Here is a 16867-nt window from a genome sequence, read left to right as displayed (position 1 = left end):
TTCCTGTCTGGCATTGAGGACCTCCATCCATTGATGGGAGAGCAGAAGCAACATATCCAGGGTAGAGTGACCTGGTCTGAATCCAAATGGATGATCAGAAATAAGGCCATTGGAGAAGAGGAAGGATTTCATGTCTGAAGCGATGATGGATTCCATAACCTTGCTGATGATTGGGAGAAGGCTCATTGGTCTGTAGTTGCAGGGATCTGCTTTTGCACCTTTTTTATGCAGGGCAGTGATGTTTGCAGATTTCCAAGCAGATGGCAGATGACCTTGAGCAAATGAGAGGGTGAATAGAATAGAGAGAGGGTGAGCAAGAGCAGAGGAGCAGTTTTTTAGGACACGTGGACTGATTCCGTTTGAACCGGTTGCAGAATCTGAGTCGAGGTTTGACAGCAAGCTCTCCATTTTGTCAGAAGAAAAGGACACAGAGTCCAGGGACAATTGGGTGCGACTGGGTAAGGTTGGTAGAGAAAGCGATGGGTTTTAGACACAAGATTTCAATGCAAACACCGAGTTTAGGCATTTAGCCTTTTCACGTGCGGTATCAGCAGTGTGGCCATTTGAGGTAAGGGAGGGGATGGAGGGGGAACATACACCAGAAACAGATTTGATCAGATTCCACCAGCATTGGGAGGAGAGAGAGAGAGAGAGAGAGAGAGAGAGAGAGAGAGAGAGAGAGAGAGAGAGAGAGAGAGAGAGAGAGAGAGAGAGAGAGAGAGAGAGAGAGAGAAGCGAGAGAGAGAGAGAGAGAGAGAGAGAGAGAGAGAGAGAGAGAGAGAGAGACAGAGAGGCAGAGAGAGAGAGAGAGAGAGAGAGAGAGAGAGAGAGAGAGAGAGAGAGAGAGAGAGAGATAGAGATAGAGATAGAGATGAGAGGTTTGAGAGTTCAGACTTGAGATTAGAAAGATGTTGTTTTCTGGCTCTCCTGAGTGTAGATACACACTTGTTCTGATCGTTATGGAAGGAACTGAGATTACCCTCAGTTGGGTTTGCTTTCCATGAGGCAAAAGGAAGTTGATTCAGGACAACTCTGTCACCACAAGCTTCAATGTATCATGGGCGGGAGGAAGGGTAGGACAACTGCAGATGGGATGGGATAAATCTCTGCATGAGGGAGAGCAAGTTTCTTTGAAAGAATTCCCAGGATGAGTTGATGTTGGAGAAAGTAGTGATGGGAGACCAGTCCAGATAAGAAGTTTGATGGCTGCTTGGAGACCCTGCCAGTCGGACTGAGTGTGGTAGCCCTCATACGAGCCTCGACAAGGTATACAAAAAAAAAATCCAGTGATATCTCCAGTGTTTGGGTCAAGGTCCAGGATTCACACCAGCAGAGAAGGATCGACTCAACTGTAGTTTTGAAGACCCTTAGCTTACTCTGTCTACGAATTGGAGATCTCCAAGCTTTATGGAGGGTGTGAACTGCTGCCAAAGCCTGCACTTTTCTGCATTTTCAGTTACGCTGCGTGCTGGTATAGGAGCCGAGGTATTTAAAGTCATTCACTCTCTCCATGGGACTTCCGGCGACAGTAAGTAGAGCACACTCAGAAGAAGGATTGACGTGCGTATGCTTCGTCTTTTCAGCATTTAGTCCAAGCCCAATAGACCTAGCAGCAGTTTCAACCTTGTGAAGTAGGAGTTCAGTTTCACTTAACATGTCTGAAAGGAGCGCTATGTCATCAGCGAAGTCAAGGTCAGAAATGTGCTGGGCTGGACGTCTGCTACTTCGATGCCGGGAGAGAGTTACACCATCCCAGTCTTCAATCACAGTTCTTATGGCATAGTCCAAGGCAATAGTAAACAGGTAAGGAGCGAGCAGGTCACCTTGAAGAACTCCATTGTCGATTTGAAAAGGTGCAGTCCCTCCTTCAGGAGTTACTACCACTGCAGAGGTATCTTCATACATAATTTGTATGGCCCTCACAATCGACTCAGGGATGCCATGAGCGTGTAAAATTTGGTAAAGTTTCTTCCTGTCAATGGAGTCGAAGGCTTTCCTGAAATCTTTGAAGATGATAACAGCCTCTTTTCGGTGATTGCATACTTCCTCAATGATGTGCCTCAGAGCAAGGATCTGAGAAGGTGTAGATCGAAGAACCCTAAAACCATTTTGAATCGGGCATAAGATCTTTTCTAATTCAGGGTGAATTCTGTTAACGAGGAGGCGATTGTACATTTTTGCTGCTGTTTGAGTTAAACTTATTGCACGGTAGTTTTCAGGAAGCATTACATTTCCTTTCTTGGGTATTGGTACAATACCTGCCTTCCCCCCATTCTGGAGGACACTTTCCCATGTATGTTTCGTTGCAGAATTTCAACAAGATTTTTTCTTAACTTCGGAAGTTGCTAGATTTCCTTTGTTTCATTGCCATGTCAAGTTCTACTGATGAAAAGATGCCAGCAGTAATGTTGGAGTTGACCTCAAAAATGGGATCAATTGGATTGTTAGGTATGCTGGTACTATCAGAGGAGAGCAGTTTCTGGAAATGAGTTTTCCAGGAATCGAAACGATTCTCACCTTGGATTAAAAACAGTTTTACATTTCTTTCCAGAAAGATGTTTCACGAGGTTCCAGGCATTACGGAGTGTGCTGATTGATTCCCCCTTGCAAAGACCCCCATAATATTATGAAACCGCTTTTCCTGGGCTTCATCGTACATATCACATCATGCAGCTTGTGTTGTAGATCCAGTCTCAGGTTGTGATTATTGAGGACAACATCACGACCAGCGTTTACTACTTTCGTGGTGGCAATATAGTCGACCCTGAGTTCAAATCCCCCTCGGCTGTTGAATTAATACCAGTTGGGGGTTGACTCTGCCTGTCATCCTTCCGAGGTCGACAAAATGAGTACCAGCTTGCTAGTATCCTGTGTCAGAGTGGCGACCAATCCAGGATTGTGCCCAAAAGCCAAGGAGACTGCTTGGGCAGCACCAACGCTCTGCACAGAGTATGGTCCCCATGTATGGATGGATGGAATATAGTCGAACCAACTTTATTAAATATATTAATGAAATCTTTCTGTCCTTGACTGATTTCTTTCTAATACATCTCATTCAGTAGAAATTTGATTTTCAATTCAGGAGGCTATGCAAGGACCGGTAGGGACAATATCCCAATGGAGTCTGGACCTGTTCGTGTTGTTTTTTGATCGAACGCTAAGCCTTCTTATCTTTGCGCAGACGATTCTGTGATCGGAGCCAAAAGGGTCTGATGAAGAGTGAGAATCCATAATGCTGTTACTCTATCTTTTATGACATAGGATGAAATCTATTTGAGTTGTCGTTTTGTTTCGTGCTTGGAATGTCCAGAGTCTTGTTTTGGGTTTTTGAAAAAGAATGTTTAGTTATTGAAAGGTCATTCTGATGGATGAAATCAAGAAGGAACTGTCCATTTCTGTTGGTGGAACTATGGTAAGAAAAGTTGTTCGACATCTGGGCATTAAAATCCCCTCCAAGTATAAGACAAGAATGCTTAGGGATACATGACACTATTCGGTTGAGGCTTTCATAAAACTCCTCCACACTTGATACAGCACTGACATTGGTTGGAGAGTAACATGACACAACATATGTTTTATGGTTCCCCTTAAATATTGCGAATACAATGTGATCTGATGTTTCGGTGTTTGATATGAGGTTGTTGAGTCAAGAAGATTTGACTATTATTCCAAATGCAACAATTGCTGCTCCTATTCGACTATGTGTGGCAGAAGTGGTAAACAAAGTGGATCTGCCAATTCTGGTGTTTTGAATATTTGAGTCCAATAGTTGAACTATTCTATGCTCTTGAATACAAATCGCTGAGATAGTGAAGTTATTGATGCGCTTGTCAAGTTCTTCAATTGCACGCGTGGAAGAAAGATTACGACATTTGAGCTGCCCAAGAAACAAAGGTTTATGAGGGTGACAAAGTCCTTTCATTGCTCTCATTTCAGATGACATCCATCCTTGCGGGCTTAGGATCTCATTGTCATAAAGGCCGGTAAACCTATGAGATAAATGAAAGTTCGAGACTGGGGATTGAACCCTGATGCTGTTATACAAACTCATCATGCTTTCACCTGGCTATGACTACGGCGCATTCCCACTGCTACTGAGGATAAATTAGATTGGTAGTCATCTGCTCCTCGGAGAATTGGCAACCAAGCCTAATGAGCTTCTCCTACCCATTGGTGTTACATCGGAGTTTTCCTTCTCCTCGTCTTATTCCAAAATGGATAACCCACAAGACAGTGGGGGAAGAGGTTTTATGGTGCCTCTGACTCGCCAGGTGATTGCACCATCGGTTATTCAAAGGATGTATAAGGATAACCAAGCTGTTAGGGTGACATCTCAAGATGACACGTGGCTCAGGAGAGGCTCAGACCAGAATGTTGAGAGAAGTTGATCATTTCATCTCTGCTCAACAAAGATATTTAAACCAAGAAACAAATCCCAACATACTATTTATTAACATTCTCAATGGTGATGAAAACCACAAGAGAATTAAAAACACTGATGAACTACATCACAACCAAATATTTAGAGGCTCTCTTTTTGAGTTCAATGACGAGAGAGACCGTTGGTCTTTTCAATTAATTAATGTAAAGACAGTAGGATGTGCCAAGATGATAAGATGCTATAATTTCAACAGTTTCTATAAAAAATCAGTATCTTATGAAATTTACTTCGACTTCTCCTGGTACTTGTGAAATTTGCTTCTACTTCTCCTGGTACTTATGAAGCTGCCACATTTCTGTTAAGCCCAAAACCATGAACTTCATCTGTCATTTTACTTGGATTTATGTATCTTCTTCTTCTTCTTTCGTATGCAGCGCATGGCTGAGGGTGAGGCTGTGCTGCTGATGCAGTGCCCCCTGTAGGATAGATGGGGAATTTCTAACTAGTTCAGGGTGCCGGCAATAGCTCGCCCGCTCATTCAACTTTCAACGTCCACCAACCAATGCTATCAGATGGGACACCCAGTTTAATGTCCCTCCAAAGGACGCGCGCACACACACACACACACACACACACACACACACACACACACACACACACACACACACACACACACACACACACACACACACCTCACCCTGCCTGCGAAGACACCAGTATGACAGTTTATAGTTGAGTCTGGATTCAAACCCAGGCCAGACTGCTCAGAGGCGAGTGTATGCACTTCTCGGCCATCCTGCCAGGCCTGCATGTCTGTTTGTGTTGTTCTCCCCCCCCCCCCAAAAAAAAAAAATGACATGGATGTTACAAAAATTACTTATACTGTATTTGTTTACAATTTATTTGCATATTAGATGCATTGACAATCATGCAGCTCTTTTGGATCTCACTTCCCCTGTCCATCAGTACCATACATCCTCATCTTCTCCAGCTCCTCTTCCCTTCATAAAGGGTGACGTCCGATGGCACCAAGCTTCTGCCGTGCCTTGATCACAGAACTCCATCTCCCTCTGTCCTCAGCTAACTCTCTCCACTCTCCAACCACCCCTACCGTATGGATATCCCTCCTCGCACAATCCTCCCAACTCAACCATGATCTACCTCTTTTCCTCCTCCCTTACTCCGGCAATCTATCCGCTGTCTTTGCCATTCTTTCTTCCCCCATCCGCACCAAGTCTCCAGCCCATCTCATTTCATTTCACCAATCTCCCCGTCAAGCTCATCTGCACACCAATCTTTTCTCTCAGTTCATCCATCCACCCTCTTCACTCCCGCAATCCTCCTGATCCAGTTGTTCTCGCAAACCTGCAGCGTCTGTCGTTGTCTCTCTGTCAGTAGCACCGTCTCCAGGCCATTGCATTACACACAACATCAGAACATTCCTTTTCAATTTTCTTGATATAATTTTTGTCTGCCATTCCTCCCTCTACTCTCCTCCACGCATTCGCACCCACCTGAATCCTCCTCCGCACCTCTTCCTCGGACTTACCATCACTGGTGACTGTTCCTCCCAGATACTCAAACCTATTTTCCTGTCTATTCTAATCCCCTCTAACCTGATATTCATGTATTTTCTCTGCTGCCCGACCCACAACACCCCAGTCTTCTCCATTCTCATCCTCAGCCCATGCTTCCCAAATGCCTCCTTCCATTCCCCCAGAACTTCTTGCATCACCCGCCGACGCGACAGCAAAACAGCCAGATCATCCGCATACAACATCCTCCCCATACTACCCCTCCAGCTCACCAGCAGGATCACCATGATAGACATGAGTAGGCTGAGAGTGCTTCCCTGCCTTAAACCGATGTTCACGTTGAACTCCTCAGACATCCCAGGACCAACCCAAACTCTTCCCTTCGTTCCCTTGTACATCCCTTCCACCAACTTGACTACTGCTTCTGGCACTCCCGTCCATCTCAGTGTGGCCATCACCATCTCTCCAGGACAGTGTTGTAGGCCTTCTCCAGGTCCACAAATCCCAATACCATCTCACCTTGCACCTCCAACCTCTTCTCCATCAGATGTCTCATCGCGAACATCCCATCCGTCATCCCCGTACCCTTTATAAACCCCTGCTGCACTTTTCCAATCTCCATCTGCACACTCTTCCTTATCCTCCCATCCAGAATCCTCTCCGGCACCTTCATATAGCATGATTTTTGGAGCGTAATTCCCCCGTACTTCGCTGGATCTTGAACATGCATCACCTCCCGATATTGGATGTTTATGATGATAACATCTGTGTGTGGGGAATTCGAACTTTATCAAATATTTCTAAAAACAATCCAAATAACCACATCACCAATAACCCCATGACCTCCTCAAAATCTTCCACTCGTTTTGTTTTCTTCATTGTAGGCAAGTGCAGTCTGCAATGGGTTCTGTTTTATCAAATAAATTGTTTTTTTCTCACATTCTTCTTCTCCTTTTTAAGTAAAAGCTTGCAATTAGGTCACATCACTCATGGAGGCCTTTCCAATCTTGTGCTTCACGGGAGACTTACAGTACAGGGAGGTTTTACTTTGTTGGCCATCATCACCATTGCACCCGCAGGCACTGCGCGCTGAATGTGGCGATTCTACGACTCTTCGTGTGAATCAACATATTCAGTTGAACCGCGACCATTACCTCATTATTTGTTTTCTGATGCTGCAAGAGGAGGCCAACGGATTCTGATGGTGTCAAGCTTTGAGGTCCATTTCCTCTTGTCACGTTGTTTGGCCAATGTCATGCTTTGGAGTCATCGGCAATTGTAGAGTGGCTCTTTTTATTTGCAGACGTTCCTAGATTTTTAGCATTCCAGATAAGGTATTGTCATCGTGCATCGTCCGTCCGTCCGTCTCCTTTTTCGACTTCGCCAGCCAAACCGTTGGGCCGACGTGGCTGAAAATTTGCAGCAACATTCCTCTCCAGACTGAATTGCAAAGCTCATTCCGATCACATGACTTTAAGGAGGTAAAAAGAGCCGACTTAGTAAATTTCTTCAAAACTCTTCTTCTCCAGACCCACGAGTCAGAATGCTAACAAATTTGGGTTGCAACATTAGGCCAGGGTAGGGATGTTAAATTGTGAAGGACATGCCGATCACGTGACAGGAAGTGTGTCAAAATGGCTGACTTGTTCAATTTTTGGGAAAATCGCTTAAATTCATTCAAAAATCTTCTTCACCAGATCCACCAGTGAGAATGTTACCAAATTTGGGTTACAACATTAGGACAGGGTCCTGATGTTAAATTGTTGAGGCCATGCCCATCACATGAACGGAGGTGTTTCAAAATGGTGGTCCCACAAATTCCTTCCAAAATTTTCTTCTCCAGATCCACCAGTCAGAAAGCTACCAAATTTGGGTTACAACATTAGGCCAAGGTAGGGATGTTAAACTGCCGAAATCATTTCGATCATATGACCAGAAGTGTGTCAAAATGGCCGACTTTGTCAATATTCGGGAAAATCTCGTAACTTCCTTCAAAAATCTTCTTCTCCAGACCCACCAGTGTGAATGCTACCAAATTTGGGTGACAGCATTAGGACAGGGTCCTGATGGTAAATTGCTGAGGCCATGCCGATCACATGACCGGAGGTGTTTCAAAATGGTGGTCTCACAAATTCCTTCCAAAATTTTCTTCTCCAGATCCATCAGTCAGAAAGGTACCAAATTTGGATTACAACATTAGGTCAGGGTCGGGATGTTAAACTGCCAAAGTCATTCCGATCATATGACCGGAAGTGTGTCAAAATGTCCGACTTTGTCAATATTAGGGAAAATTGCCTAAATTCCTTCAAAAATTTTATTCTCCAGACCCACCAGTCAGGAGCCCACAAAATTGGGTTACAACATTAGGATAGGGTCCTGATGTTAAATTGAGGAGGCCATGCTGATCACATGACCAGAAGTGTGTCAAAATGGCGGTCACGCAAGTTCCTTCCAAATATTCTTCTCTATACCCACCTATCAGAATACTCACGAATTTGGGTTGCAACATTATGGTAGGGTAGGGATTTAAATTATATTGTGGAGGCCATTTACATCTTGCTCGCCAAAAACATGGACCAACTTCTATCCACTCACCCAACTCTCTCTTCCTCATACACAGTGACTTAAATTGCCATCATGCCAGTTGGCTGGGAATGGGTACTTCTCTCACATGCCACGGGACTTCAGCAAAGGACTTCTGCGACTCATTGGGACTGACTCAATCTGTCAACTTCCCAACCCGGATCTCAGATGGAGTAGATCTCATCTACTCCATCTCTTCCGGGTTTGATTTTGACAAATTTCCTAGAAAATGTCTGCTGTTCTTCTTCTCTGCTCCAATCAGTTCATCTGACCATATTGTTGCGAATTCGCGCCCGCCGCGTGCGAACGGCCACGTGACTCGAATCGCGGCACGTCGCCCACCGGACGGACAATTCTGTTGTGACCCTCTCGGACTAACGCCGGGAGCTAGTCACGGGTGGGCCTTTCGGCCTCACCACGATCGTGCCAATCGGCCACCCGCATGGGATAGGGTTGTTCGCCAAACTCGACCTGCCTAAGTACCCACGCGGCGGGTAGACCGGGCGATGGCACCTCGCCGCAGGTCGACTCCCGACATCGGCCGCTTCAGCAATCCGTTCCGTACTATCGGGATAACCGAGCAGTATTATCGTCGGCCTCGACGGTTCCGATTAATTATTGTGCATATTAAGCCCACTACCAACCCTTTACGTGAAGCAAGATGTAGATTCAAATCAAGAAAAGACGAAGCGAAACGGGAAAACAGTTCAACATAATGCACATTTATTCCGCGGCACACGGAGAGCACACATATACAGCCAAACAGAATGCACATATATCAAATGCTACAAAAGAAACAATGACGCAGAGATACTACCGACTATGCGAGCACACGGCAACACTTAAACAGTTTTACTTCACAGACGGCGCCGACACACATTTACTCAAAAGCAAAAGAAAAGGCTACCCTCAAAGACAAGGGGGCAGACGGGGCCTGTGGGCCAATATTTGCGCAGGACCTGAAAGAGTGGTCAGGTCCGCAAGACCGGGTGGGTCCTACCCGCGTCTTTGTGATGAGCCGCAAATGTGGCAGCGCGGCGGTACCCCGACTTCGTGCTCCTTCGCAGGTTTCGTTGGCACCGCTTGGAGTGGGGTGGGAATGATGCCCCCTTTTCGCACTATCTCAGCGCTGGGGAAAGGGGGGGGATTGTTGATGCTCTGGGGAAAGAGTATAGCTGGCTTGCTTGGGTCCCGTGACGAGCGATTCCACCGCGACCTCGTTGCCGTCTGCCATCTTCCTTGCCTCGGACCCGAGCTCCTCGGACTCTTCCCCCAATTCTCCTCAGCCGACTGCCGAAAACCACCGGGACGCCCTCGCCTCCCAACTCCACTCCCCTCTTCCAAACTGACTCTGTCTTTTCTGCCACTCTCCACTCTTCCAAAACTGACTCTGCCTGAAAGAGCGGTCAGGTCCGCAAGACCGGGTGGGTCCTACCCGCGTCTTTGTGATGAGCCGCAAATGTGGCAAAACCGCAAAACTCTCTTCACTTTTCTGCCACTCTCCGCTCTTCCAAAACCGACTCTGCCCAGATTCGCCTTGCGCTCGGCGCTTTATAGGCCGGCAGGAGAACCCATATGCAAATTTCCGGATCAGAACGAGCTCGGGGGCGGAGCCACGCTCGCCCATTGGACGGAGAAAAAGGGGCGTGAATCTCCCCTGATCCTAGAATTTGCATATCTCGATTCCACACAGACGCACCTGGAGGCGGGGCCAAACCGCCCCGCGCTTGCTGATTGGACGGATCAGAAGTGGGCGTGTAGCATTCCTGATCCGAATTCTACTCGGAAAGGCCACATTTTGCACTCGCGGCTTGGCGCGTATCTTGTACGAGCCCAGGACAGCCCGACGCTCGGTGCTCTCAGGTGGTGCGGGAATGGCCGCAGAAGGAGAGAGGTGAAGGTGGTGGAGGGTTTATGGTGGTGGTTTATGGCCATGGTGCCGTTCCGAATGGCGGTGATGCGATGTTTGTGGGAGCGAGTTGTGAAGGTAAAGATCGTGGCTGTTGGCGTTGTTGTTGTTGTGTGATGGTTGGAGCGTGGTTGGTTCAAAATAAAGATAGAACAGAAAAACGGCTATCTCAAAGCGTCGCAGCCCGAATGAATCACATTTGTTCCCTCTAAACAACGGGTTTGGGGCTAACTACACATGTATTTACAGAGATATCTCACCTACGGGACCTGAATGGTTGTTTGCGAATTTCCACAACCGCAACAATATGTTTGTTAAAGCGGTCATCTCTCTGGCTGTTATTAGATAATCACCTTAGCGACAATGAGTCTGGCACTTCAGTCAGGCTGACTGGCAGTGTCTTCAAGCAGTCATCAAATCTTGAGACTGGTCTTCCATTTCAACTTTCTCCAACATCAACTCATCCTGGGAATTCTTTCAAAGAAATTAGTTCTTCCTCATGCACAAATTTATTCCTTCCCGTCTTCAGTTGCCTACCCTTCCTCCCGCTCATGATACACTGAAGCTTGTGGTGACACAGTTGGCCTGAAACAACTTGCCTTCGCCTCATGGAAGGCAAATCCCACTGAAGGTAATCTCAGTTCCTTCCACAAAGCTTGGAACAAGTGTGTATCTACCCTCAGGAGAGCCAGAAAACATCATCTTTCTCATCTCAAGTCTGAACTCTCAAACCTGTCTCCTTCCTCCAAATCCTGGTGGCCTCTAGTTAAGTCCATTTCTGGTGTATGTTCCTCCTCCATCCCCTTCCTTACCTCAAATGGCCACAGAGCTGACACTGCATGTGAAAAGGCTGAATGCCTAAACTCGGTGTTTGCTTCTAAATCTTGTGTCCCAAACCCATCACTTGGTTTACCTTACCCACCTTACCCAGTTGCAACCAACTGTCCCTGGACGATGTGTCCCTTTCTCCTGACAAGGTGGAGAGCTTGCTTTCAAACCTCGACTCAGATTCTACAACTGGTCCAGATGGCAGCAGCCCTCATCTTCTTCAAACCTGCTCTGCTGCTCTTGCTCACCCTCTCATTTTCTCAAGGCCATCTGCCATTCGCTTGGAAATCAGCAAACATCACTGCCCTGCATAAAAAGGTGCAAAAACTGATCCCTGCAACTACAGACCAATCAGCCTGCTCCCAATCATCAGCAAGGTCATGGAATCCATCAGCGCTACTGACATCAAATCCTTCCTATTTTCCAATGGCTTGATTTCCAACCATCAATTTGGATTGAGACAGGTCACTCAACCCTGTACGTGCTACTTCTGCTTTCTCAACAATGGATGGAGGTCCTAAATGCCAAACATGAGATCAGACCCATCTCCCTAGACATATCGCAAGCTTTCAATATGGTCTGGCATCCCACATTGCTCACCAAACTCTCTTCTTATGGTACCAAGGCAATCTCCACTCATGGCTCGTGGACTTCCTCTCCTGTCACAGTCAACATTGGCTCTTATGGGATTCTCTCATTAGTGGGGCAGATAACAGCAATTTTTGAGACGAATCGTGCAAACGATGATACAAGCATCAAATTTGGCACATTTGTTCTCCAGGGGTTTCTAATCAAATCTGCCCCATTGGCCATTTGAAAATCCAAATTTTGAAAGATTTGAAAAAAAAAAAAATTCAAAAAAGTCAAGATCACGAATCGATGTTGGATGCTGGCTGAAATTGATGAATGTTTCAGAAACATCATCAAAGACGTTCCAAGTCTGCCATGCAGTTTTCTTCCCTTTACCGCGGAAGGCAGACATGACGTCACATCCAGTGAACGCATGGAAGTATGGGATCCCTCGAGCTTTCTCAGGCCCTATTGCAGAAACTACCTCATGGACTGGAATCCATCACGCCTTGGCTCCTTGGCCAAATGCAATCCACATGTTCTCAAGACCTAGTTCCTGTAAGGATGGCAGTACAGATATTGCTATGACTAGTACGTTCGTGTCATTAGCCTTAATGATAATGGACTTGCTACCATCCGTCGTTGCATCCCTGGCGTGTACAAATATTCGAGTGTCAGCTTCTTCATGACAACATGGAGACACAGCATACAGTGACTTCCTTGTGTTGCTCATGGCATCTTCTCCTTTTGTGACAATGACTGTGCTTGTCGTCTGTGCTTCACACATCTTTTCCCCAAGGAAGTGAAACAGCTCAGTCTTGTTGCTGTCATCTCGAAGAAAGCTTCTCCAGTTACTTGGGGTCTTATTGGTTCCTGTCACTCTTCTTCTGATTCCTTGCCCCCTTTTCGACCTTGCCTCGGACTTCAGACTTGACTTCTTGTACACATCAAACACGACGTCCACCCTCTCGTACCTGGCACCATAGGATTCCACCTTTGGGATGATGTCTTCTTTAGCAGAGTCATCAAATATCTTTGAAGTGTGTGGAGGTAGGGCATTGATAAGTGCTGAGCCATCAATGATGACTGCATCTCCCCTTGGTTCCCTGTCTGGGATGTTCACTTGCGCTTCAAGAATTTCAGTCAGCTGTGACTTCAAATTTTTTTGAAGTTTTTTTTATTTTACAAAATTTGGATTTTCAAATGGCCAATTGGGCAGATTTGATCAGAAAGCCCTGCAGAACAGAAATGCCAAATTTGATGCTTGTATCATAATTTGCACGATTTTTTCTACTATCTACTGCACTACATCTCCTCTTCCTGTCCAGGCTGGAGTTCCTCAAGGCAGTGTTCTTGGCCTTGTGCTTTTTCTGGTTTTCATCAATGATCTCTCAGATTTCCCAGAAAATCCTCTTTATCTCTTTGCTGATGACTCCACCCTCTGCTGGACCATCTGTCATCCCTCAGACCGGCAAGCTGCATCCTCTTCACTCTCTGCAGATCTGGGTAAAATCACAAAATGGTCAAACACTTGCAATATGTCTTGCAGTCCTGACAAATCTCACACTCTCACTATGTCACTCTGAAAGGACTGTCTGGACCCCCCCCTCCCATCTATTTTCTCAACAATCCTCAGGAAGAAGTCCTTTCTTTCAAGCTTCTGGGTCTCACTATCTGCCATGATCTTTCCTGGGAAAGCCACATTTCTAAGCTGGCCTCTAAAGCCAGTCATCGACTGGGCATCCTCCATCGTGCAAAGTCCTTCCGTGGCACACCTGAGCTCCTGACCACATACAAAGCTTTTCTCCACAGCCTGATGGAGTACTGCTCCCCCCTCTGGGCTGGTGCTCCTGCCTCACACAGAGCTCGACTTCACACTGTGGAAACCAAGGCTTTTAGGGTCATTGATATCTCCCATGATGAAGCTGAGCCTTTGGGTCTCTCACTCTCTCACCAGAGGCAGGTCGGTGGTCTTTCTATCTTCTACTGTCTCCTCTCCGGCCTTGTCCACTTCCTCTGTCTGTGATCTGTCCCCCTTACATTTCCTCCGGGCGCTCAAGGTCCGCCAAAACCTGCTTCTGGTGAAACTGTCAATATCAAGAATTACTGCTCACCTTCGCTCTTTCATTCCTCTCTTTTCCCACCTCTGGAACAAGCTCCCACACTCTTCATTTCTACCCCTCCAGGTCTTCAAAACAGCTGTTCACCACCTTCTCATATCTTCCCCCATCAAAAATCTTAATCTTTACTACCACCGATAATCCACCCCAAACTCACCCTCTTCAAATTCCCCGTTTTCCTTCCTGAAAGTCCCTGTTGTACTGTCTTGTTTACCCTGTGTACTCCACCCCATCCCTCTCCCTTCCATAGATATCCTATCCTTGTCTTTGTCCCTCTCCCACCCCTCTTGTCTCCTGTCCTGTTGTACGTTTCTGTGTATTAGCTCTTACAAGAGCCTCGACTTGGTATCCCCCCCCCCCAAAAAAATGTGGATCACATGACCAGACATGTGTCAAAATGGCTGACTTCGTCACCTTTTGGGAAAATCGCATTGAAACCTTAAAAATCTTCTTCTCCAGAATCTTCTTCTCCATCAGAATGCTAGAAAATTCTGGTTACAACATTAGGACAGAGTCGTGATGTTAAATTACGGACGTCATGCCGATCACATGACTGAAGGTGGGTCAAAATGGCAGTCTTCATAAAATTCCTTCAAAAATCTTCCTCACCAGCCCCACCAGTTAGAAGTCGACCAAATTTGGGTTACAACATGAGATCAGGGCCCAGATAAGTTACAGGTCCAAATGCTCCTATTTTTAATCGCAACTGCAATGGATTTGCTGTGGTGTCCACTGATGTGAACACTAATGCTGATTTTAACCTCAGTTGAGATGTTCAAATTCCATTTGTTCATCTAAAGAGGGAGTTCAGGCATCAGTTAAATCACAATCAAGAGATGGCTGTGATATTGAGTTCTACAAACCTATTTATGTCAATCAATTACAGCTTTTCCCTGCAATCCCCCCCTCCCCCCAATCCAGCCATCCATCCATCCACCCCTCCTATTCTCTTATTTCAGTTTTATATTTTCTCATTTTAGCAAGAGGGTCCAAATTTTGTACATTATTGTCCTTTCTTCATTTACTCATTCCCCATGAGGAGTACTTGCCGTGCGCCAAGTTTCAATATTTTCCTTATTGTGGTTTCAGAGATACAGCGGTCCAGTTTTTTGGGGGGGTTTTCCAACATGGCTGCTACACTATGTGACCCATGATGTCATAATTATCATTAAAACATTCTCCATCAAATATTCTCCACGAGTAGAAAATTTCATCTCAATCCAGCAAGCGGTTTGCTTTCAAAAAGAATAGTTGATTGAATTCAGTGACTCATGTGCAAATGCTTTTCCAATTTTAAGTCGATTGGTTGAAAATTGAGAATTTTAGAATTCTGGCCTCGTTTGACCTTTTGGCCAATGATGATCTCAAACATAGTTGTTGGTTGAATTCAGTGACCTGATATGCAAATCCTCTTCAAATTTGAAGTCAATCGGATGAAAATTGAGGATTTTAGAAATAAAAAAAGTTGTTGACCTTTCACCTACGATGACATTTTGACCTTTTGAGCTCAAAAATAGTTGGGTTCCCAATTCAATATGCACAATGCAAATGCTGTTTAATCCTCAAGTCAATCGGATGAAAAGTGACGATTTTAGGAATTTGACCTCAAGATGACCTTTGACCTCAAAATCAAGAGGCTTCTCAGTTGAGACTACCTCTCCGACTTGGTAAAGTTTCATGACGATCGGTTTGGAATTGTGACCTGAAGGTGATTGACAGACAGACAGATAAACAGACCGAATAACAAGAAGACATCGTCATGCAGAGCATGACACTTGTAAAATAAATAAAAAAACAAATTTAACCTCAAAAATAATGATTGGAAGTTGAATTCAATGACCAAATATGCAACTCTTCAAATTTCAAGTGAATCGGATGAAAATTGACAATTTTAGAAATACAGGCCATATTGACCTTTTGGCCAATGTTGACCTCAAAAATAATTGGTGGTTGAATTCAGTGACCTGAAATATAAATCCTCTTCAAATTTCAAGTCAATCGGATGGAAATTGAGGATTTTAGAAATACCACCTCAGTTGTTGACCTTGGGCCTATGTTGACCTTCTGGTCGATGTTGATCTTTTGACCTCAAAAATAATAGGCTTCTTCCTTATGCCAAATGTGGTGTCATGTGGTGAAGTTCCCTGAAGATTGGCTTAAAATTGTGACCTGTAGGCGACAAACAGACAAACAAGCAGTCATAGACTGGTACTTATGAAATCGTCAACTTGACCTCTGACCTTGTCTAATAAAAGCTGTCTCTCGAGAAGGTAGCGACACAAACCAGAAGTTTCTACGATGATTCTGTACCAAACCATCAAAAATCTAATGTTTTGGATGTTTGACCTCACTGTGACCTTGACCTTTGACCGATTTTGAGCAAAATCTAATCAGCGCTAGCCATCACTCTCCTGAATCACATGGTGTAATTTGACATTGGTAGCTTCTTCCGTTCTCGAGTTATCATTTTTTGGATGTTTGACCTCACTGTGACCTTGACGTTTGACTGATTTTGACCAAAATCTAATCAGCGCTAGCCATCACCCTCCTGAATCACGTGGTGTAATTTGACATTGGTATCTTCTTCCGTTCTCGAGTTATCGTGCCTACAAACAAACAAACAAACAGAAACGGAAGGCATCAATATACTTACGAAATCTTTAGATTTCGTAAGTAACAAACAAACAAGCAGTCATAGACTGGTACTTACGAAATCGTCAACTTGACCTCTGACCTTGTCTAATAAAAGCTTTCTCGAGAGAAGGTAGCGACGCAAACCAGAAGTTTCTACGATGATTCTGTACCAAACCATCAAAAATCGAATGTTTTGGATGTTTGACCTCACTGTGACCTTGACCTTTGACCGATTTTGACCAAAATCTAATCAGCACTAGCCATCACCCTGCTGAATCACGTGGTGTAATTTGACATTGGTAGCTTC

The sequence above is a fragment of the Eptatretus burgeri genome, chromosome 9 (assembly GCF_056783735.1).
Source record: "Eptatretus burgeri isolate ZD-2024b chromosome 9, Ebu_testis_v1, whole genome shotgun sequence".
In the NCBI taxonomy this organism is placed as follows: Eukaryota; Metazoa; Chordata; class Myxini; order Myxiniformes; family Myxinidae; genus Eptatretus; species Eptatretus burgeri.
The sequence above is the reverse complement of the archived record's forward strand: the minus strand, read 5'-3'. Positions refer to the sequence as shown.